This window comes from Bactrocera neohumeralis, chromosome 5, assembly GCF_024586455.1.
Source record: "Bactrocera neohumeralis isolate Rockhampton chromosome 5, APGP_CSIRO_Bneo_wtdbg2-racon-allhic-juicebox.fasta_v2, whole genome shotgun sequence".
Taxonomy (NCBI): domain Eukaryota; kingdom Metazoa; phylum Arthropoda; class Insecta; order Diptera; family Tephritidae; genus Bactrocera; species Bactrocera neohumeralis.
Genome location: NC_065922.1, coordinates 47642028 through 47666781, shown reverse-complemented (window position 1 = coordinate 47666781; position 24754 = coordinate 47642028). Strand labels below are relative to the sequence as shown.

Below are 24754 nucleotides of genomic sequence, written 5' to 3'. Positions count from 1 at the left end.
AGTACCTATCAGTGTAAGCGTGATTCCGTGCCATCATGGGTATCGACCAACTAAGTAATCTAAGCTAAACAAGTTTTCAAGACAACTCACAATCGGATTTTAAAGTATTTTAATAGCATTTTTGAACTCTTTTTAAAATAAATATAACAATTACGCATAGTTTTGGCTTTATTTTATTTTCCATAGTTTTCAGCTATTAAAAGAGCAATAAATGAAAACTGATAAAATAAGAATTAAAATAATGCGCATATATAAAAATTGTTCAAGTAGGTACCAGGCAACTTCAAGGAGAAAAGGCTTTATTTTTACCTTGGCCTTGGCATTTAAAATAGAAAGTGTCTTGAAGATTTGTAATCCTAAATAATACAAGACAGAAGAACCAGTTCCGATAGTTACATGTATGCATGTATAAAAAATCCTGAAAATTTTACTTATCTCAACACAGTTGTTTTTGTTTTTGATTCCAGAATAATATATATTGTTCACTTGCTTTAAAAAATTACCTAATTATTTCCTTAAATAATTTAAATTATCCTGATTAACCACCTGCTACATGTAGCCCAATGTAGAGTCACATTCACGTCATTCAAACGTTTGTAGTCTTAAATGTTTTATTTCGACTACATTATTCGCGCAAATAAAAAGCAATTTACAATCCATTACAAATTACATTACCATTCCGAGCAATTTAACATACAGAGCACAGCGCGAGAAAAGTACACATTTCCACCCTGAGTTCATTAGAAATTTAAACGCTGAGGCGCTAACTGCCAACACTAATACATTTACAATGAGTATGCACAACGGTCATGCTAATATTAGTCCGCTAATCTAAGCTCAGTGTCATTCAGAAATGGCAATTTGCCATAATCTGCTTTTTTCATGCTTTGTTTTCCTCTTCTACTTCTATGCTTTCTATTTGATTTTCCCTCCTACTTAAATGATCCATTTAAAAAAATGCTACAATGTTACATACCGGTGGGTGCACTTGACCTGATTGTTTGACGTGGCGCTACTTTTCGTACTTCGCTTTTATTTTATTTTCATTTCTGAGCTCAACCTCCAACTGATTACTATTTGGGCACTTGCAGAGCTTCGTTCAAGAATGAAAGGTGAACAAGCGCATACTACATACATATGTATATTCGAAGGTGAGTACGTGTGTCTCAAGTGCATTTGAATTCAAGTATTCTGTATGTAAGTTGTCCACTTGACCTTCGTGAGCATAATTAGCGGTCACTTTATTAACATTCCGTAGTTGCTGGTGAAGTGTGCACAAGCTTTTAAGGGTAAAATACTAAGCTCTTTATGTTCGTAAATTAGTAGAGGGATTTATTGGAAATCGAACTACAAATAGAAAGCTAGAACGTTGCTAATAGTTCGATAGAAAATAAAGTCCTTTAAATAACAAAAACTGCTAGGAATTGTTACCAGTACTTGAAAGTATTTTCTTAGTAATGCTTTCAATGAAACAAGTGTTTTCAACAGCGTAGGAATTCGAGAACGAAGCAACTAAAGTAGAACTGTGAACTCTAGTAAAAGTATATGTCGTCACTTAAAATGCAAAACAACGTATAATCAAAAGAATCGAAATTGATTTTTTTATTTCTTACGATTCACTACTTCATATTACATACATATACAGTATGTCTCATAAATCTTTTCATATGACAACATTTGACGGAGTAAAATGCTCAAAGTGAATTTTGAAAGTAACGCACATACATATTTATTTAAGAATTTTTTTATAACAGAATAATTTTCATTATATTTTTTATTATTTCTGAATCAAAAACAATTATATATTTAAAGTATATTAGAAGAAATAAATCAAAAAACAAAAAATATCTTATTCTGTACTGTCTCAAAATTCTTTTCACATTTCACCACAATTAAAGTTCCAATCAGTACACGCGAGCATTTTTATGTTAATATTTGGTGTGACCACCTGCAGCGTCTACTACACATTGTAGCCTCCGTGGCATCGTTGAAATTAGCTTTTTTATGTCATATTCCTGTGAGATCTTCTTCCACTCCTCTTTTATGCACTGTATTAGGGTGCTTTTGTTTGTAGGGCACCGTTTTGCCACTTTTTTTTTCAAATATGCCCATAAGTTTTCTATAGGATTGATGTCTGGGCTTTGCGCAGGAGTATCTAGCACTTTTAAGCAATTATATAGCAACCAAGTCCTGCATATATAAGACTTGTGCTTGGGATCATTGTCTTGATATAATTTGTAATTCAATTTATTGGGATTGTTTGGATCCACTAGCCCAAATTTTTGCACACTTCTTTTTAAATTGCTACGTAAAATGTCTAAATACATATGTTTCTTTTGTCATATTATCTTCAATAATTCTGATTTCACCAACACCTTTGCTACAAATACAACCCCACACCATAACACTCAGCTTTCCAAATTTTACTGTGGGAATAATGTTCTTGTTTTGTAGGGCTGTAAGCGGCTTCCTCCAAACTCTTTGAGGTCCATCGTGGTAGTATAGCATTATTTTCGTCTCATCACAAAACACTACATCGTCCCAGTATTCCATTGGATGTGAAATGTGAGTTAGAGCAAAAGAAAGCCGTTTTTCAACGTTAATTTGTGATAGCAATCGTTTTTTTCTTGCACTTCTAGAACTATATTTGTGTTTTGAGAGAACTCTTCGCACGGTTTAATGGCCTACTTGCACAATATTGCGTTCCTTCAAATCTGCAGCTAACATTCTAAGGCTGCACTGTGGTTTATTGTCAATTTGTTTGCTTATTAACCTTTCCATCCTAGGTGTAATCTTTTTTGGCCTGCCACTGGGTTCTTTTAATTCTAACCGATTCACTGTCCTAACATTTAGAGAAAACATATCAGCCAATACTTTAGCTGATTTACCTTTATGAAAATTATAATAAACTAACTGTATAATATTTTCACTTGTACGATTACACGGCATTATTGCTAAAAAGTTTTCTAACGGATGCAGTGTCGCCACCTACGCGAATTACATGTAACTAAATGTTGCCTCAACTCTAAGAGCAGCGACAATCAAACAATGTACAAAAACATAGTTTACCGTTAATTATCCGGTATTTTTTTTTGCGTTTCTCTGAATTGTGAAAAAAGTTTCGAGACAACGAAAAACATGACGCATTATTGTTTACGTTGTTGGTTTTGTATATGTTACATCCAAATAACTGTTTTTTTCACATAAACGAGAAATATGCGCCAGGAATGCGTTCTGTTGCAAAAAAAAATTTAAACCAATAAACAATAATGTAATTTACTCATAAAAAAACAAAATACTTAAATATTGCATTGTGAAAAGAATTATGAGACATACTGTATGTAGCATAAAATTTAACCTATATATAACCAATATATACTAATTTTATAACCAAAACTCAAATTTTATTTCAATATAAGTGGTTTCTATAATATCGTTTTTCTTTCAACTGTAAACTTGTGACGATGTGAAGAAAAGTAAATTTTAGACGATTAGTATTTTTAGTTTACTAGTTATAAGCTGCTAGCAATGATTTAAAAGTATTTAAGGAAACGTCTACTGTGAAACCTCAGAGCGTATTCCTGTAATCAAAAAAGTTATCACGCACATTTTTTCTTTTTATATATTGTAGTTTGTTTTAAATGCGGTAAGTAAAGTTAGAAAGAAGAACATATTGTGTTTTAATAGAAAGCTACAAAAATCTCAGGAACATCAGCTGATTTTAGACAGATATGAGGTACTTTAAAAGAAAACTATCATTTGTTATTCAAGCAACGACACGTCACTTATGTATAAAGTTCCTCAGAGCTACTTTTTCATATACGAACAATATTTTTCAACGCTGAAGAAACCTTTGAATATAAGCAAAATGACCAATGAAAAACTATAACTAAAACACCGCAAGGTTTTGCCGGCAGCAGCAAAGTAAGAGAGAAACACAAAGAAATGCACCAAATTGGAGAAATAAATCGACAGTGAGCTTCTTAAGCGGTTAACGGACAAAGGTGAAACGAAAATCCATTGACAAAACGACAACAAAAAATCGGAAAAATACCGACAAGACCACATTGCAGAGTTTATACAAATTTAAAAGCAATTCCTTTTCCAAAAACAATCTCGATTAAGTGACTTTGAACAAAAGGTTAAGGACAGTTTCACGGAAGAAATATTAATGGAGCAAATCCAGTATTTGTTACAAAACAAAGTATTGAGTGAATTGGATACTGAATATTGAATTGAAATCTAGAAAATATGTTGAGCTCAAATAGTGTTCTACGGAACAGAAGATACGAAAAAATATAAACGCTGCTAAATCAGACTGACGCTGTTCTCACTTCGGTAAATTGAGTCATCTTGGACATAAGTGAAATTGGAAGATTGCGAATATTGAAAGAATTTTTATTCTCAAAACATTAATTGATATGGGCTTAGAAATGATTATATGTTCATATACGTAATAAATAGAGTGAAATCTCCCATAAGCGGACATTGGAGGTATCATCCCGTTAATAGGGTTTTCCGGTTAATGTATTGTCCTTAATAAAGATAAAAGATGTTGGGACCGGCTGCACGGTTAATGGAGATGTGCGCTAAATAGACCATCCGTTTCTTAGTGCTTTATGTTTATTTATGCAAATTTATTTTTATATCACAAATAATCTAGTATTTCTAACTTGAAAAAAAAATGAAATCATTTGAGATCTAATAAAGGTTTAAGCATCAGTTATTTAATTACTATTGTATTTGACTTACTGAGGCAATAAATTTAATATATTTTTTATACATACGGATTTGCCTGAATTCATAAAAAATTTCAAGTAATATTTGGACATACAAAGAACTTTCTTATTTCATTCTTAGAAATCTTTCTGAATGTAAATAATATTTCAAATAATATTTGGACAAATAAGCAAAATTTCTTAGTTCGCTCTTCAAAGTCTCCGAAATATGTTATGTATGGTATTTATCTGTTCGAATATCGCTTAGATTTCGAAAATTTTAATTTCATTCAACAATTTTTTTAAAGCTGCTGAAATTTATGGAACGTTTTTTTTTAAACGAAAAATTTTGTAGTTTAATTGCATATATAATTTATATGTACAATAATAGAGCAATGTTACAGACAGTCACATACAAATATGGCATAAACGAAATTACAAAACAAAATATATTGATGACTCACCTCATTAAGAGTTTGATCTATTCTTCGTTTATTTCAGCATAAACTTTTTCACGCATATTTGTGAACATAAATTTAATTATATTTGTTTGTATTTTAACGACTGAAATTATTTTCCTCCTGCAGCAAATGTTATTGACACAATGAGTACACACTTTCACTGTTCACTGATTTTCAAGTATTTTGAACACACTTCATTTAAGATATTTTAAAAATTTCCGCTACTTTTCTGTGATAAATTTGAAAGATATATAAATACTAGTACGGACGTATTATTTATTATAAATAATTTTCACTAAACTAAATTGTCGTTTTTAATATCTTTGAAATCTGTCTGCATATACCCGAGTTAGTCCCTCAGTTTTTGAGATATTGATCTGAAATTTTGCACATATTCTTTTCTTCTAAAGGAGTTCCTCATTTGTCGGAGCCACCGATATCGGATCATTTTAGCATATAGTTGCCATACAAACTGAACGATCGGAATCAATCAGTTGACGAAATGCACGAAATTTGGCACGGACTATTAAATAATAATAATAATAATAATAATAAAAATGCAATCACTGAAGAAGTCGTTCAGATCCAAATTAAGTGCTTGCAAAGAGCAGATATCTTCACGAAATTCGGCATGGATTATTATCTAAGTCACGAAAAAATTGTTCAGATCGTGTCACTATAGCAAATAGTTGTCATGCAAACTGACCGATGAAAATAATATTATTGTAAGGTATCTTTTGTATTTATAGATTGTAGTATTATAGTTTCCGACGTTTTTCCTAATTTTTTGTTTTTTAATTTTTAATATTTTTTGCCTTAGTTATTGTTTATATCTTGGATTTTATTCAAAAGCATTCATTTTTTTACATTTTCTAATTAATAATAATTAAATATGTCATGATCTGTCTCAAACCACAACCTGGCGGATTTTGAGAGAGGTTTTGGGCTTGCATTTATATAAAATTGTTTTCACATAAGAACTGAAGCCATTGGATCACAGTAAACTTTGTGAATTTGCTGATTTAGCCTTGGAACAACATGAAAACGATAACGGTATTTTTAAGAAAATCATCTCCTCCGATAAGGCTCACTTTCATCTGAGTGGTGCGGTAAATAAACAAAACTTTCGATTCTCGTGCGAAGAAAGTCATAAATTATTCACGAACAACCATTAAATTCACCTAAATTGGCAGATTGGTGTAGTTTTTGGTCTGTTGGAACCATCGGTCTGTACTTCTTTCGAAATGAAGCTGGTGACACCGTTATTGTCAATGGAGAGCGGTATAGATCGATGATAACTACTTTTTATGGCCGCAATTGGAAGAAGTTAATCTAGACAACATCTGGTTCCAACAAGACGGGGACTACGTGCCACACAAAATGAGCAACAAGCGAATTATTGCAAGAAATGTTTGGAGTTTCGATTATTTCTAGAAATTGTGACATGGAATTGCCTTCAACAAGTTGTGATTAAACACTATTAGACTACTTCTTGTGGGGTTATTTGAAGTCATTGGCCTGTAGCAATAAATCAGACTCTGTTCAAGCTTTAGAGATCAATATTGAACTTGCTATTCTTGGCATGTGACTTGATTTAATGAAAAAGTTGTCGTAAATTGAATTCATCGAATTTGTTTATCCAAAAAAAAAAGTCGTAGAGGTCATTTAAATGTTGTTATATTCAGTACTTAATTGTATCCATTATGGCAAGTTCAATCGAAAATAGGAAAAAATAGAAAACATTTAAATTTCTTTAACAATTAATATTTTTTAAAGCAATCATATATCTCTTATTGGAAAACCCTGTATTTAAATTTGTTTGTTGTTCGACACTATTACTTTTCTGCGCTTTTTATAAATTTAGCTATTTAAGTTGATTTTTACAACGGTATTTATATGTGTAAAGATAATTATTATTTGCTTCTTTTTTAACCATAAAATGTATTTACCCAATTTATATTTATTTTTATTTATTTTTTTTTAATAATTATACTTGTTTTTTTATGGTTTATATTTATGCATATTATATTTATTTTTATTTTTTTTTGTTGTTTATTTTCAAAATTATTTTTTTTAATAAATTTACTAGCGATTGTTAATTTGTTTTGTTCATGAATTAATTTTATATTACATATTATTTTCTTATAAAAATTCTTTTAAATTTCACATTATTTTTAAAAATGTATGATATAACGGTAATTTATAATCCTTTTTCTTACAGCTTTACACAGTAAATTTATATTTTTTGTTAATAAATTTTTAATAATTTTTTTTTTACTGTGTACACAACTTTTGATTAATGTACATTAGTTTGTCGAAGAACTTTTTAATATCGACTTCTTCAGTTGAAACAAAATTTTAGTTATCATTCAATAGTAAACTTGCTAATTAAATAAATTATTCTTTTTTTCAAAATTAATTTCTTTTGTTCCATTTATTCAACTTCTTTTAACCATCTTTGTTCCATTTTTAACTCTTTGTCACTAGTCGAAGCTAATTATACACTTTCAGCGTCATTCAAAAAATGTATTCACCAACTGATGTCACTATATGTTTATTTGCCGTTTATCTCGCATTATCTCTTTTGAACCAAATTTGAATAGCGCCCATTATTTTTACAAACAAAAAAAACGTTTTCCGCTCATCAGCGGCGCCAGCGAAGCGTAACTGCTCAAAGACAAAGCGGAAGGCAAAAGCCGCGAATCATTGTACCGTGACACTGTGATTGTGCGCTGGAACGCTTATGCGGCTTCAGCACAAATGGAACCGCCACAACAACAACACTAACAAACACAATGCACAACACTAAAATCAATCCGGACAAAGTGACAAAGAAGGTTAATGCAAACAAACAGAGTCAAGTGCTTGAGCTCACACACGCTTCTATGGACATTCATATGTATGTAAGTAGGTATATTTGTATGCATGTGACCATAGAATGTGTTGCTGCTGTGACAAACGCGACCGCGAGCATGCGGGTTTTGTTGCAACTTGTTCTGCACCCTACTGACGGCGTAAGATTCGCCAGCTGTTTTACGCTCCAACACGTTTCTGCGTATTTGCGGTTGTTTTATGAGACAACTCAACCTTTGCGACTGTTGGGTTGCCACATCACTAGCACCTGTCACCACCACCAACACGACCACTGAACGGCACTTGCTCAAGTGCGATGCTTTGGTATGCCACCGAGCATATACGCCTAATTGCATGCCACAACAACACGAATTATATATGTAATTTTGTTTTTGTTGTTGTATAACTTATCGATTAGCGCAGCAAGCCACAATAATAATACCTTTGCGTAACTTCACAAAGTCATTAATGGCCTCGAGCGCTACACAGCGGAAAGCATAGTGCAAGGAAAGCAACAAAAATTGGGAAAATGTGAAACAAAAAAACAATAACAAAAACAACTTGCACAAATCTGCTAAATCACGCGCACACACCTTGGATTATCCTTTTCTGCACGCCCAATTTCCAAACGCAACTTTTTGTTGTTGTTATTTTTATACACTATTTTATTTGTAAATATGTAAATATGTATGTATGTAGGAATAATTATAATATTTTCATTTTTTTTACTGTCACTAGACGCACTTCAATTGAACTCGGTTCAATTTCCTGGCAGAAATTGGCCGCGCTTCCGCTCACTTAGGCGCACAACAACAACACACACCCGCGCGCGCACATCGACAGTTAACAAACGAGCTTTCCGTCCATAACTATGGTATGTGTGTGTGTGTACAACACATTATATTTCGTTTTTTCTTTCTTCACACGCTCGTTTGCGTATGATTTTTATTTTTTGCTTATGTGCTTTTGTTATTGTTGCCGTCGCGGTTGTCGCGGCGCTGATTTTCGGCTTTTCCGCTAACATATACCGACAGCGGCGACGTTCACTTGGAGACTGTTTTTGCCATGTAGAGTCGGTCACATTTTATACTGAAACGAATTGAAACGAGCAACGAACAACCGAGCCGTGTAACAAACAACCGATTGTCAAATGAGCCGAACAAACAAACAACAAGCAAGTGTGCAAACGGTTTTGGCCAAAAGAACAACCAGTAGGGCAGCTGAATTGTAGGGCTTCCACGCAAATCTCTACGGTTATTTGCAGCGCTTGCTGCCTTACCGACGGGCGTTAGACATTTGCTCTTTGACTGAAAAGCATCAAGGACGCTGCTCTTAAGTTTACACGGGCTCTCTTCATATCACACTTTGCGACGCTAAAAACTTTTGATTTACACGTTCGGTGCACCGTTATCCTGTTTCGACGCTACCACCCACAATGCTTTACTTGCTCTCAGATCTCACGCCGCGTGTTTTGGTTTCTCTCGCTCGCAGTGTCGGTAAAGTAGTTGTGTCTCTTCGTTTTTTGTAGACTTTTACCTTGCGAAACGAACACAGTTTAACGACTGCAGTTACCGCCTCGTTCTATTGGGTTCTGCACCTTAACTTGGTTCTCGCCACTAGCACGGCGCGCCAGCCAGTCGGTGCACCGCTGTTGCTGACTTTTATGCTCGAGAATCAGTGCCAATATGTCAACACGTTCAAGAACATGTTGACATCTTCATAAGTGCTAAGACAGCCATTGAATTAGTTCCCTTACATGGCCACTTACAAGTTATAAAATCATATGTTGCACAGACACACACACACACACAAAGATAGAGACGCTTGCTACGTTTTGACACTCATGCCGGCTTTTCGCCGCTTAATGCTTGATCCTTTTTCTTCGGATAAGTGGGAAATCTCTTTTTGGATTAGTGACAATTTATATACAATTCAATATACATACATATATATGTATGTATGTACTTATGTGCAGACAGAAATATATAAAAATAAGCATATCCGATTATACATATACATATGTATATTCGAGCAATATATGGGACTTCAGGCAGGTCACAGCCAATTTACCGGCGTCGACTATATTATTAGCTCATGTGTTTCTTTTGCTGCCTTCTTCCATTCTTGAGCGCTTTTAGTTACACGAGAGTACTCGCTGTTATGTAATGCAATTCAGAGCGCGATACCGAGTTTCTTCATCACACATAATACAAATTTACCTTGATCATATGAAATCATTTGCATATGTTAATATTTCGAAGGTATTAGCATTATATTTAGTAGTGCACTACAGATGTATGGTAAAAATATACAGTTGGGTCGCAATAATAGCTACAATTAGTAGATACAGAATATAACATAGTAGTTTTGGTTACTAGCTAATACATTAAAATGATAAAGAGGATGAGAAAAATTACGTTCCGCATGATGCTCTGTTATTTTGGGTTGAAATTGAGATATCTTCATGGCACTTGGCATACGTGTTCCTTATCACTCTGAAGAAGTGTGTATTGCAGATGGGAAACATAGAACTATTCCTAAAGAAAATCGTTAAAAACAACAAATTAATTAATATAAGACATTCAGTGCCTTTTGCTGATGCCTACATACATCGCAGTGATGATCAAGTAAGCAAAACGTCTTTAAAAATGCGCTTAATATAAGCAATTAACGCGTGATAAAAAATTGATTATTTTTAAGTTAAAGGAAAAAGGTATGTTGGTTCGCGAGATATTCAGAAAAATAAGACTTAGCCATCCAACAGTAATAAATTTCCTAAAAAATTGCGCCAGGACGGTCGTTTGGAGCGTTACGGTAGACTTGCGACTAAGAGGAAGACATCTCCTTGAACAGATGGTGTTAAGCATAGAATCTTTTTAAGGGGTTGTATGGGTTTCCTCGGATAAAAACAGCCTTTTTAGAATTTTTATACTCTCGCAACAAAATACTCTCCGTATTATCACATAACGGTTGTTTGTAAGTCCTAAAACTAAAAGAGTCAGATATAGGTTATATATACCAAAGTGATCAGGGTGACGAGTAGAGTTGAAATCCGGATGTCTGTCTGTCCGTCCGTCCGTCTGTCCATCCGTCCGTCTGTCCGTCCATCTGTGCGTCCGTCTGTCCGTCCGTCCGTCCGTGCAAGCTGTAACTTGAGTAAAAATTGAGATATCATGATGGTACACGTATTTCCTGGCTCCATAAGAAGGTTAAGTTCGAAGATGGGCAAAATCGACCCACTGCCACGCCCACAAAATGGCGGAAACCGAAAACCTATAAAGTGTCATAACTAAGCCATAAACAAAGATATTAAAGTGAAATTTGGCACAAAGGATCGCATTAGAGAGGGGCATATTTGGACGTAATTTTTTTGGAAAAGTGGGCGTGGCCCCGCCCCTACAAAGTTTTTTGTACATATCTCGGAAACTACTATAGCTATGTCAACCAAACTCTATAGATTCGTTTCCTTCAGGCATTTCCATATACAGGACCAAAATGGAAGAAATCGGATAATAACCACGCCACCTCCCATACAAAGGTTATGTTGAAAATCACTAAAAGTGCGTTAACCGACTAACAAAAAACGTCAGAAACACTAAATTTTACGGAAGAAATTGCAGAACGAAGCTGCATCCAGGCTTTTTTTAAAAATTGAAAATGGGCCTGGCGTCGCCCACTTATGGTCCAAAAATCATATCTCAGGAACTACTAGACCGATTTCAATGAAATTCGGTATAAATATTTTCTTAACACCCTGACATGTACGAAATATGGGTGAAATCGGTTAACAACCACGCCTTCTTCCAATATAACGCTATTTTGAGTTCCATCTGATGCCTTCTCTGTATAATATTCATATACATTAGGAACCAACGATGATAGCGGAATAAAACTTTACACATATACGGTATTTGAAAAATATGTAAATGACGGATAATGAAATCTCGATTATCACTTTATCATGCGAGAGTATAAAATATTCGGTGACACCCGAACTTAGCCCTTCCTTACTTGTTTATTATTATACACTTACACTATTAACAGAGAAGATCTAATTTTTGGGAAAAAAAATATTTTAAACTCGGCCATTGTGACGCCATTTCCAGAGACCCCTCGGTAAAATGATGCGCCCGCGCGGGCAGGATAACTCCTTACAGGATCCTTTAAAGTAACAAAATACGTGTTTCAGAAAAAACCGTTACTTAGAACTTCAACTAAGGAAAGAAATGAACTTTTGGCAGACAGTTTTACAAAAAAATGAAAATTTCAGTTTAAATTTCGCGACTTTTTTTTCAAATAATTGCAATCGAAAAAATTCTTCGTCCAAATCTATAAGAATTGTATCTCAAAGGCCTGTGTACAATTTCATGATGATCAGTTGAGTAGTTCTCGAGAAATCTTGCTGACCGGCTTCAAAACTACAGGTTCGAGAATAACGGGTTTAAGGGGATAGGTTGCTTTAGAGTCTACAAAAAATCGATTCTTTTAAGGATATTTTTAGGAGGAAAAGAAATGATTGATTAAAACGAAATTTCTAGGGTTTATAGTTATATATTTAAGCTTCATCCGAAATTTTTTCGGATACGAAATCTTTGATATTCTGCCTTTGGAAAGCAATTTCCCGATGCATCTCGCATGTGCATTCGTCGGACGGCGGGCAGGCTGCGGGACGCAATTTCTATCAGAAACAAAAAATTTAAAGAGATGCATATTTCTTAATAACTTATCTTCTAGTTAAACTAAGAAAATTACAAAAAAAGAGTGTAAAATTTTAAAATTTTTTAAAAATTGAAAAAAATTGGTTTTTGACCAAAAAAATTTACTTTATGTAGTTTAAAAATATGTTCAAACTTAACTTTTCTTAGTTTTTTCTTTTAGTTTAAAAATAAGTTAATTTAATGCCAAAGATAATAAACTTTGACCCAATTCCATACGAAGTACTTTTAGTTTTTTTTCTATCCTGCCGCCAATTAAGAAAAATTTTAAAAATGAAAAATCGAGAAATCGCGCGTCAAAGTTTTCGTTTTCAGCCCAAGCGCTCATATACCTGCTAGACGCTCGGCCACTATTTCCCATCTAGCTTCGACAATATTTCGAATTCCCATCTAGAGCAAGCAAAAAAAATGATTTTTTGAAGCTTCTAATGCAGGCTCCCTCCTTAAAGACGGTGCGCTTAGCCAAGTATGGTGAAGTTGTATACCATTTTATCATGCCCGTCATAGAAGAACAATATGGGTATTCTTCCAAAGCCATTTTCCGGGACGACTCCGCACTGTGTCATCGCAATAAATCGGTAAGTTTTGTATGATATATCATCATGATTATGTAAAAGAAAATGTCATCTGTCTACAATCTCTTTTCTTGCAGGTTCAGAAAATGTCTGGAGATCTTGGGATATCGCATATGGCATGGCAGGAAATTCTCCCCATTCGAACCCGATCGATAATCCTTGCCATGAAAAACAAAGTAGCTCAACACGGACCAACCTTAAAGACAGAACTGAAAATAAATACTTAATAAGGTGTGGCAGCAGGAAATTGCATCAGAATGCCTTGAAAACCTTGCTGGTTCAATGTCTACCCGCTCCAAGCTGTTATTAGCCGACAAAGGTGATTCAACTGCATTTAATTTAATTAAATATTATAGAGAAAAATTATTTTCATAGTTTCCTTACAACAAATAGTATATAAAATAAATTACTTCATCACAAAACAACTCATTTATTGAGCATTACATCTATTCTGTATATATTTTAATTATACTCTCGCAACAATGTTGCTAACGAGAGTATTATAGTTTTGTTCACATAACGGTTGTTTGTAAGTCCTAAAACTAAAAGAGTCAGATATAGGGTTATATATACCAAAGTGATCAGGGCGACGAGTAGAGTCGAAATCCGGATGTCTGTCTGTCCGTCCGTCCGTCCGTCTGTCCGTCCGTCCGTGCAAGCTGTAACTTGAGTAAAAATTGAGATATCATGATGAAACTTGGTACACGTATTTCTTGGCTCCATAAGAAGGTTAAGTTCGAAGATGGGCAAATCGGCCCACTGCCACGCCCACAAAATGGCGGAAACCGAAAACCTATAAAGTGTCATAACTAAGCCATAAATAAAGATATTAAAGTGAAATTTGGCACAAAGGATCGCATTAGGGAGGGACATATTTGGAAGTAATTTTTTTGGAAAAGTTGGCGTGGCCCCGCCCCCTACTAAGTTTTTTGTACATATCTCGGAAACTATTATAGCTATGTCAACCAAACTCTACAGAGTCGTTTTCTTCAGGTATTTCCATATACAGTTCAAAAATGGAAGAAATCGGAAAATAACCACGCCCATCCCATAAGGTTATGTTCAAAAACTAAAAGTGCGTTAACCGACTAACAAAAAACGTCAGAAACACTAAATTTTACGGAAGAAGTGGCAGCAGGAAGCTGCATCCAGGCTTTTTTTAAAAATTGAAAATGGGCGTGGCCTCGCCCACTTATGGACCAAGAAGCATATCTCAAGCTACTAAACCGATTTCAATGAAATTCGGTATATAATGTTTTCTTAACACCCTGATGACATGTACGAAATATGGCTGAAATCGGTTCACAACCACGCCTTCTTCCAATATAACGCTTTTTTGAATTCCATCTGATGCCTTCTCTGTATAATATATAGTATAAACATTAGGAACCAATGATTAGCGGAATAAAACTTTACACAAATACGGTATTTGAAAAATATGTAAATGACGGATAATGAAATCTCGATTATCACTTTACCATTCTATATATTTTAACTTGTTTTTACAAAGGTTTAATAAGTTGAATCGCGGTAATTGCAAAAACACTGCAAAAAAATAAAGGTAAGGTTTGCGTGGCCACGTGTTTGAAATATGTCAAAGAACGCATAGATCTATATTTTTTACGTTTACAAGACAGCGCGCGAGTTGCGTCGTCAAACGACTCCACCACTTTCAAACTTGTCGATATATGTACCAAAAAAGACAAGTATTTTCTAAATATTTATTCCTATTCCTCTAAAATGTAAGTTGAATCTTCAGATACATAAATAAGGAAATATTCATAAGCAAGCATTAAATTCCTTTAAAAATGAAATCAAATGCCACTGTTATTATTCGATATGTTTATTTAAGATATGCCGGGTCGTTGATGCTGAGGAATGTCAAATCAGCACAACGGCTCCAGGTAAATTTAGCAAATACGATTTTTATAAAGAATATGTCAAGTCAGCACAACGGCTCCAGGTAAATTTAGCAAATAAGATTTTTATAAAGAATAAAATTATTATTAATAAACTGGACGGCAAGCCGCACAGTACGGTAAATTAGCCGGAGTTTTATTATTCAAACGAAAGATATGTAATTTCCGATAAATTACATATCATATCGTAATTCGCATGAAAAAAGCTTGACAATAATGAAAAATTAAAGGAATAATGCTAAGTACTATTCCACAATATCTTGTTTCATATTTTATCCCCAGTGATTATTACTTTTTTCCTAGACTCAAAAATGACTCGCTGAAAAAGTATTCCACACACTAGATGGAGATTATCGCGAAGAAGAAATTAATTTAAGAATTTAATTGTAATTACAATAAAACAAAAATTATCATTTAAATTTTCGATTTACCAAAAAAATTAAATAATTTGCAGCTGTACCATTTTGCTTTGATTTCACAATTCTATTATGCTTTTATCGCTCAAATTCATTAAATCCGAGGCTTTCAACTCAGCACATCAATTTTGAATTTAGCATTTGAAATGTGGTTTCCGGTTAATTCTTTTCAAGTCTGTCAGCGCATTTCCAAACCATTTCGGCCACAAATCGACAAACTTTGAGAATCCGATTGACTAGCAAATCCACAGCAATTTAGTGGCTTTATATGCAGACAGACATTAATAATACTTTCCAGTATTTAAATATTTAATGTTGTTGTTCATTTGCGCATTTCTATAAAAACACTTATTTATTTATTAACAATTCACAGCATTTGGCAGCTAATGCGAGACACTTTTCAATCTGCAAATCGGAAACGCTTTGTTTTGCGTACTTGAATGAATTTAATTTACAAACATTTTACATAACGTTTAGAAAATCGTAAGTGGATTAAAGCGTGTAGATTAACAAGAACTTTTATGTGTACTTCAAGATTAGAGTGTGAAATCAATTAATTCTACAAAAGCACAGAGTTTATTCACGAATGAATGATGCAAATTCAACAGACTAGTTTATCTTTCTTTCAATTAAATCTCAAAAGGTCGTAAATAAAAAAAATGTTTCAAGAAAAATAGTTCTACAACAATTGCTTTGGAGCAATATTTCAATACAAAAATTGCTTCGCACTTTGTCTGATAATTATCAATGTAAACTGCACGTAAATGGCAAACGCGTGTGTTTACTTTGACAACTTTTTAATTTTTGTTATAGTGGAGGAAGCATCAAAAGTCGGAGTACAGAATTTTAATCCGCTAAACTTAACCTACTCCCAATTCATGTCTCTCCCACGGAACCAACGGATTGAGTATTACTTTATGGGAGAGAAAAATACATTTAAGTGTCTTCTTTTGTACGGACTGACTGACTCCTAATCTATTATAATTTTTAATTTTGTCAGAATTATAGCTGACGCTTCGCTGACAGCACTCCATTTTCAGAGACACATATATGTTGTCAAATTTTCCACCGTTACACCACCAACAAGTGTAGATTTTAACTTTTCCCTTATGTCTAAACAAACGGGGACATTGAAAAATAGGTAATGAGAGTCTTCTATGTCCTCTGTATACGTCAAAAATACGGACTAACGTCGTTAATTTGGAACAGATACTTTCCAAAGTATCCATAGACACTCAGTATTTGGGTTCAGTAGAAATTCTTGACTTCGCCGGGGCCCGAAATATGGTTATCTGTAGTACTAGATTCCAGCATAAGAAGATTCATCAAGCTACCTGGCTGTCTCCGGATCGAAAAACTACCAACCAGATCGATCATGTTGTGATAGACGGAAGACACGTCTCCAGTGTTTTAGATGTGCGTGCGCTCCGAGGTCCTAACATCGACTCGGACCACTATCTTGTTGCAGCTAAGATTCGCACCCGCCTCTGTGCAGCAAAAAACGCGCGCCAACAAACACAAGGAAGGTTCGACGTCGAGAAGCTGCAATCACAACAGACAGCCGAACGATTTTCTACTCGGCTTGCACTCCTGCTCTCTGAGAGCACTCGTCAACAACTCGGTATAAGGGAACTGTGGGACGGCATTTCAAACTCCTTACGTACAGCTGCAACCGAAACCATTGGTCTTCGGAAAGTGCAAAAGAACAGCTGGTACGACGAGGAGTGCCGTGTCGCAGTGGAGAGAAAACAGGCTGCCTACCTCGCAACGTTACGATCGACCACTACACGTGCGGGATGGGATAGATACCTAGAGTTGAAGAGGGAAGCGAGACGCATTTGTAGACAGAAGAAGAAAGAGGCTGAAATGCGTGAGTACGAAGAGCTTGATAAGCTGGCCGACAGGGGTAATGCTCGAAAATTCTACGAAAAAATGCGGCGGCTTACGGAAGGTTTCAAGACCGGAGCGTATTCCTGTAGAACCCCCAAAGGTGATCTAGTCACTGATGCCCAGAGCATACTTAAATTATGGAGGGAACACTTCTCCAGCCTGCTGAAAGGCAGTGAACGCACAACACCAGGAGAAGGAGAACCCGATTCCCCAATCGATGACGATGGAGCAGACGTTCCATTACCCGACCATGAAGAAGTTCGAATAGCAATTGCCCGCCTGAAGAACAACAAAGCGGCAGGGGCCGACGGATTGCCGGCCGAGCTATTCAAACACGGCGGCGAATAACTGATAAGGTGCATGCATCAGCTTCTTTGTAAAATATGGTCGGACGAAAGCATGCCCAACGATTGGAATTTAAGTGTGCTATACCCAATCCATAAAAAAGGAGGCCCCACAATCTGCGCCAACTATCGTGGGATTAGCCTCCTCAACATCGCATATAAGGTTCTATCGAGCGTATTGTGTGAAAGATTAAGCCCACCGTGAACAAACTGATTGGACCTTATCAGTGTGGCTTTAACCCTGGCAAATCAACAACCGACCAGATACACCATACACAAAATCTGGGAAAAGACCCATGAAAAAAAGATCGACACGCACCACCTCTTCGTCGATTTCAAAGCTGCTTTTGACAGCACGAAAAGGAGCTGCCTTTATGCCGCGATGTCTGAATTTGGTATTCCCGCAAAACTAATACGGCTGTGTAAACCGACGTTGAGTAACACCAAAAGCTCCGTCAGGATCCGGAAGGACCTCTCCGAGCCGTTCGATACCAAACGAGGTTTCAGACAAGGCGATTCCCTATCGTGCGACTTTTTCAACCTGCTTTTGGAGAAAATAGTTCGAGCCGCAGAACTAAATAGAGAAGGTACCATCTTCTATAAGAGTGTACAGCTGTTGGCGTATGCCGATGATATTGATATCATCGGCCTCAACACCCGCGCCGTTAGTTCTGCTTTCTCCAGGCTGGACAAGGAAGCACAGAAAATGGGTCTGGCAGTGAACGAGGGCAAGACGAAATATCTCCTGTCATCAAACAAACAGTCGTCGCATTCGCGACTTGGCTCACGTCACTATTAACAATAATAACTTTGAAGTCGTAGATAATTTCGTCTATATTGGAACCAGCGTAAACACCACCAACAATGTCAGCCTAGAAATACAAGGCAGGATAACTCTTGCCAACAGGTGATACTTCGGACTGAGTAGGCAATTGAGAAGCAAAGTCCTCTCTCGACAAACAAAAACCAAACTCTATAAGTCACTCATAATTCCCGTCCTGCTGTATGGTGCAGAGTCTTGGACGATGTCAACAACGGATGAGTCGGCGTTGCGAGTTTTCGAGAGAAAAGTTCTGCGAAAGATTTATGGTCCTTTGCGCGTTAGCCACGGCGAATACCGCATTCGATGGAACGATGAGCTGTACGAGATACACGACGACATCGACATAGTTCAGCAAATTAAAAGACAGCGGCTACGCTGGCTAGGTCATGTTGTCCGGATGGACGAAAACACTCCAGCTCTGAAAATATTCGACGCAGTACCCGCCGGGGGAAGCAGAGGAAGAGGAAGACCTCCACTCCGTTGGAAGGACCAAGTGGAGAAGGACCTGGCTTCGCTTGGAATATCCAACTGGCGCCACGTAGCGAAAAGAAGAAACGACTGGCGGCTATAATCGCTTAAGCGGTTTCTACGCCAATTAAGAAGAGGAAGAAGAAATTCAAGTCCCCATGTCGTATGTCTATCCTCGATGGAATGTCTGGAATGAGGTCCATCGTCCTTTGCATAGTTGGGTTGGTTTACCACCGCTCATTGCTTTTGCCATTAAGAATCGCCGGCTGGAACGCATGCAGCCTCTGTTGGCCATCATTGTCGATAGAGCATTATATATTTTGTTTGCTTTGCCGGAAGTATACGCCAAGTATTCATTAAATTTCAGAGCATTTATGCAATCATTGCATTCGTCATTTAGATGCTTAAAGCCGAAGCGTTGTGATACTCCACTGCAGATAGTGAAGCTCTGGGTGTCCTCGTCCATGTCGAATAAGAATCTTCTAATTTGAAGATAGATCGCTACAATCCCACAGCTGTGATTTTACTGATTTCTTGAAAGACAACTCGTGAACAAATGATTGCGTGCCATTCTTGTGCGTTGTTCTAGTGGTATGGTTGAGACAGGTCTAACTGATCCAAAAAAAAAAAAAAAACAGGCAATCATTTGTTTGGACGAACAACTTTGGTCGGATTCGGATCCTCTTCAAACACCCATACAGTCGCCTGCTGTTTGTTTTCGTGTTCATACGCGTAAATCCACGATTCAGAAACGATTTTCACGATTTCAAGACGTGTTTCGAAGCCCCGCTATCGCATTTTTTAAGACTTCTCCCGGCCAACCTACACCAGCATTTTTTTTTGAGCGATCGTCAAATTGTTGCATCAATACTTCTGGACCAACTACTGCTTTTTGACGACCTTCAAGAAATCCGTCTTGGAGAGTTCTACAACCTCGATAAAATTCATCATACCATCGATTAACACTGGCTTTTGATGAAGCGTCACCGCCAAAAATTTAATTAAGTTCATTCCATAATTCCAATAATTCAATAATTCCATTTTTTGGCCAAGATGAATATTTCAAGTTACTGTAAACAACACAGGTAGCGACCGTTTGTCAAAACGGTCTGAGTATAAATAACATGAAAAAGGTTAAACTTTACGATCAAGTTATCAGTTGCCAAATTGCAATACTAGGGTTGCCAAATCACGAAATATAAAAGTCAATCTACCTAGCAGATTTCAGATTGACAATTATAGAATTACCCTGTAACTGGTTATATTTGGTTTGCCAAGAAGCTTGGAATACAGTAGGGGCCCGCTAATCCGGATCAATTAAAACCGGCCCCTATCCGGAATATAAGGAAATCCGGATTACCAAAGACATATCAGAACTATGTATTATGAAAAAAATATTTATAAATTTCTGTTTGTTTATTATAACAAATAATACACATGTTCCAAAAAACAAAAAAAAAAAAACTTAAACCAATAAAGCATAAAAGCGAATATAGTGAATAATAAACATGTGATCCGAATTAGAGAATACGGATAGATAATGTCAGTCCGGATTACAAGGGACATAATAGAAACTTTGAGTTTTTTAACCCTGTCCGGATTACAGTGGAATCCGGATTAGGCCATGTCCGGATTAGCGGGCCTCTACTGTACCAAGAAAGAAACGTCAGAGACTCTATAATGTAGTTTGACGAGGTGTTTCGATTTAGCCACGTCTTTTCCTCCCAAAGCAGATGTTGATTTGTTGCTATCGTCGATCAAAAACAAGTTCTTGTACGAAAAACTTTTTAATTTAACAAGTTATCTTTATGAAATTCGGCACGGATTATTTCCCAAGGCAAGGATATACCTACGTTTTTAACGTTTTTTCTAATTTTGCGTAACTCCGCAGTAACATCACTCAAGTGAACTGGTCTCCCAACTAAAAAGAATTTCAAACCTGCAAAACCCGTACAATTTATACGACTAATTTTTCGATTAAACCAGAGGCTGATAGTAATTGACGATTCTCTTTTTCCATAAAACATATCTAAACTGTCTTGGAATGATTTCTGAAAGCTAAAAGCTAAGTACCAGTATTGACTTGAAGTGAACTTTCAGGGTGCAAATCATTACCTAAAAAACAATATTGAAAATAATTAAGTCAAAGCAGAAAATTTCTAAACTCCAAATTTCTAGTAGCACCATCATAACTGCCATAATACAACAATAAATAAACATATTTTTATTGAATACAAACCACCGAATGAAAAAAAAAATAATTATACCAAATCATAATTCATTTGAGATAATTATTTCAAAGCATGTAGCTTTAACTGTTTAACAGTTAAGTCACTGAATGCAATGCTCATCATTTCATTTCCTTATCACTTCAACGATGAGGTAGCAGCGAGCCATAAGGCACAAACAAAATTACCACACATTTGTACTTTTCGCCCATTAAACTACGAGAAGGGTGAATATTCCGCAACAAGCATAAGGAATGGTAGAAAATTAGGCGCGGCCCAACTGACAAGCAGCAAAGGTCATCTGGATAGGCATTGAAAGGGCTATTAAATTAACCATAGGATTTTGTTGGCTGCCAGCAGACATATTTTAGGTATTCGAGTTCGACAAACAGTGAATTCGCCAGTTCATGCCAGCACTCCGATGAGTGAGTTAAGCTGTATCTGTGAATGTGGGTACAGGGTGGTCATTTCTTGGGGCTTACAAAATAGTCGTTTTAAATAGAAATAATTTCGAAATTTAAGGCTATTTCGAAAATTCCGGAAATATATTGCTTAAAGAAGGTAGAAGAAGAAGTAAAAAGTCGGTAAAAGTTAAAAAGATAAAAATAAAAAAATAGAGCGATAAGGACATCAAATATATTTCCTCCCGTTTTTTCGACATATCTCTTCAACAAGGTTTGCCGTTTCATCATAAAAAGATATACGATTCAACAACGAGTCAAAATTATTAAAATTTACTACCGAAATTCGGAGTCAGTGGCTCCAACTTTAACAGCGCTAGGTCCAATTTATGGTCGTCATAATCGTCCTTCAGATCAACAATTGAGCGTCTAGTGGAAAAATTTGAATCCACAGGCAAAAAAAAGAAGTGCTCGTAGTGTCGAGAATATTGCTGCCGCTAACGCTTCAATTGAGGAAGTTCAGACAAAGCAATATCTCACACTTTGTCTCAAGCTTTGTCCATCTCTGTGACATCGTGGTGGCGAATTTTATTGAACAAGATTAAATTGACGCAAGAACTGAAGCCGATAGACCACCAGAATCGTCGTATGTATGTACGTGAATTGGGCTGAGCAACAACTTAAAACTGATACAGATTTTCATCGAAAAATTATTTTCAGCGATTAGGCTCATTTCTGGTTGAATGGCTTCGTCAATAAGCAAAATATGCGTTATTGGTCAGGCAGAAACCCACACGTACTCCATGAGTCACCATTTTATTCCGAAAAAATTAGGGTTTGGTACGGTTTAAGGGCCGGCGGCGTCATTAGGACATACCGTTCCGTTCCGTGATAATCAAAACCGGCACATTACTGTGAATGGGCATCGCTACCGTTCAATGATAACCGAATATTTTTGGCCCGAATCGGATGATATTGACTTGGCCAATATGTGGTTTCAATAGGATCGCGCCACAAGCCAAACAGTGAATTTTACAATCGATTTATTGAAAACCAAGTTTGGTGAACGTGTTGGTCCAGTCAATTGGCCGCATCGGTCATGCAATTTGACGCCGTGAGACTAGTCTTAGTTCAGCGAATCAAAAGAAAGCAAATGCGCTTCCAGCTTTGAAGATTTTCAATTCGTTACCCACCGGTGGAAGTAGAGGAAGAGGAAGACATCCACTAGGTTGGAGAGATCAGGTGGCTGCACTTGGATCTTGAATATTTTATATTCAATGAAAATAAATTTCAAACATGTATTCGAGAGCATGACGAAAAAATTTTTGTATAAATCTGTGGATGGCAACTGACGGCTATTAAGTCAACCTTCGGAAATTTTTATACTTTTACAAGCTGGGCTGACTGACTGAAAAGCTTTAACACCGCAATTGTTTGGATTGAAAAAGAAAAATCTTTCCCGCATACTACCAATTGAATATTTCTTTCAAGATCCTGAAATTTAATTTCGCCAGCAAGAAAGTTCGATTTTTTTTAAATCTTAGGCTTAATTAAGCCCTTAACAAAGTGTTAAAAAGTCAGTTAAAAAACTATCGAAAAACTTGTCAAATCGAACAAATCAACATATGAATCACCCTGTATGTCTAGACGGTTAAGCTACAAACGGTAGGTAGCCAAGCGCTTTAGTGCGAACACACGTAAGTGAGAATCTCGCAACATCGTAAACCACTTTTTGTTTGCATGAGAACTTTTGGGTTGGTGGCGTTGAAGCGCGTTTCCGGTGTTACGCTGATTTGTTAACTGGTAGTTGCTAGTTGAATAATAGGCTTAGGTGCCGCCGCAGTCCCTTGTGCAGCGCTTTGTTTGTAGTCTTTAAGTACTTCGTGGGTATTTTTTGGCGCTTTTTCGATTTTGCACACAAAATTAGCGGCGCGTTTAAGCCCAGCCAAACACTGCCGTTACAAACGCTGCCGCTGTGGCGCTGTTGTGGCTTTGATGGTTTTGTGGTGAGGCGCTTAGTAATGCAGCTCGAATTTTGTAATAATGTTATACATATTTATTCGCATGTGTGCATGTATATATTGTACGATTTAAGTTATTTTTGTATCGGTCGCCGAGGACGCAACACCACGTAACGCACATCATTTACACCGCAACAATTTTTATGACAACGCAACTTTTTTTTTACAATTTCTACGACGATAACAACAAAAAATGTGGCTGTTGCCAGTGTTATTATTAGCATTCTTGTTGTTGTAGGCATGTCGTGATAATATCATTGTTGCTGCTGAATTAATTCGCCACTGACATCGGCGACACATACCAGCATGACAATTTGCCATTGTCGGCGCTGTCACTGCCGGTGCTGGTGAAGCGAGCTGCTGTTGCCATGTCTATGTTTGCTAATGCGCCTGGTGGCAAGCCGGCATGTCCATGGATGGAATTTTGTTGCGGCTCGTATTTTCACGTCAATTAAGGTGTAATTTTTAACAACACACAGCTACTTTTCAGCCTTCCGCTTGTGTGTCGCTGTTCACTGTTACTCGGTCTCGATTTACGGTAGCGATACTTTCGATTCGACAGCCAGAAAGGAAAGCGAAAGCCCAGCCCACCGCCAAAATGTGCGTCTGCTGAGTTGCTATTTACTAGCATTATGTTGTCATTACTTTTATTGTCACCTTTTTTCCTAATATTTTGCGATAACACAGATGCCGATACAGCGTTAGTCCTTACCACAGTGTATAGTGTAGACTCGTGTCATTCGTTCCGCTACCGCGCCAGCATTACCTTCCGGCTGCTCTTTACAGTGGCATTCCTTGTCGAAAGCCTCTTTCCTTTGCTGTCCTTGGCTAACGTCAACACGCCCAACTACTAATTCGATAGTCGCTAATGAGCAACCACAAAAGTGTCAGACATAACCGCCAATAAATTGACACAATTTAT

At 36.4% G+C, this 24754-nt stretch overlaps 1 protein-coding gene across 7 annotated transcripts in view; it reads right to left on the bottom strand.

Moving 5' to 3' along the window:
* LOC126760094 (uncharacterized) overlaps positions 1-24754 on the bottom strand; it is a 187530-nt gene that overhangs the window by 108540 nt on the left and 54236 nt on the right. For 2 of the 7 annotated variants that reach the window (XM_050475484.1, XM_050475487.1), the window contains exons 1-2: positions 8626-9074; positions 5183-5408 (exon numbers count right to left, since the gene is read on the bottom strand). The exons of 1 other annotated variant lie outside the window; for it this stretch is intronic. The gene's annotated coding sequence lies outside the window, so the exon portion shown is untranslated. Of the gene's footprint in view, positions 1-5182; positions 5409-8593; positions 9075-24754 lie in introns of those variants that run through there. 4 more of the 7 variants (XM_050475485.1, XM_050475486.1, XM_050475488.1 and 1 more) reach the window with 4 other exon arrangements.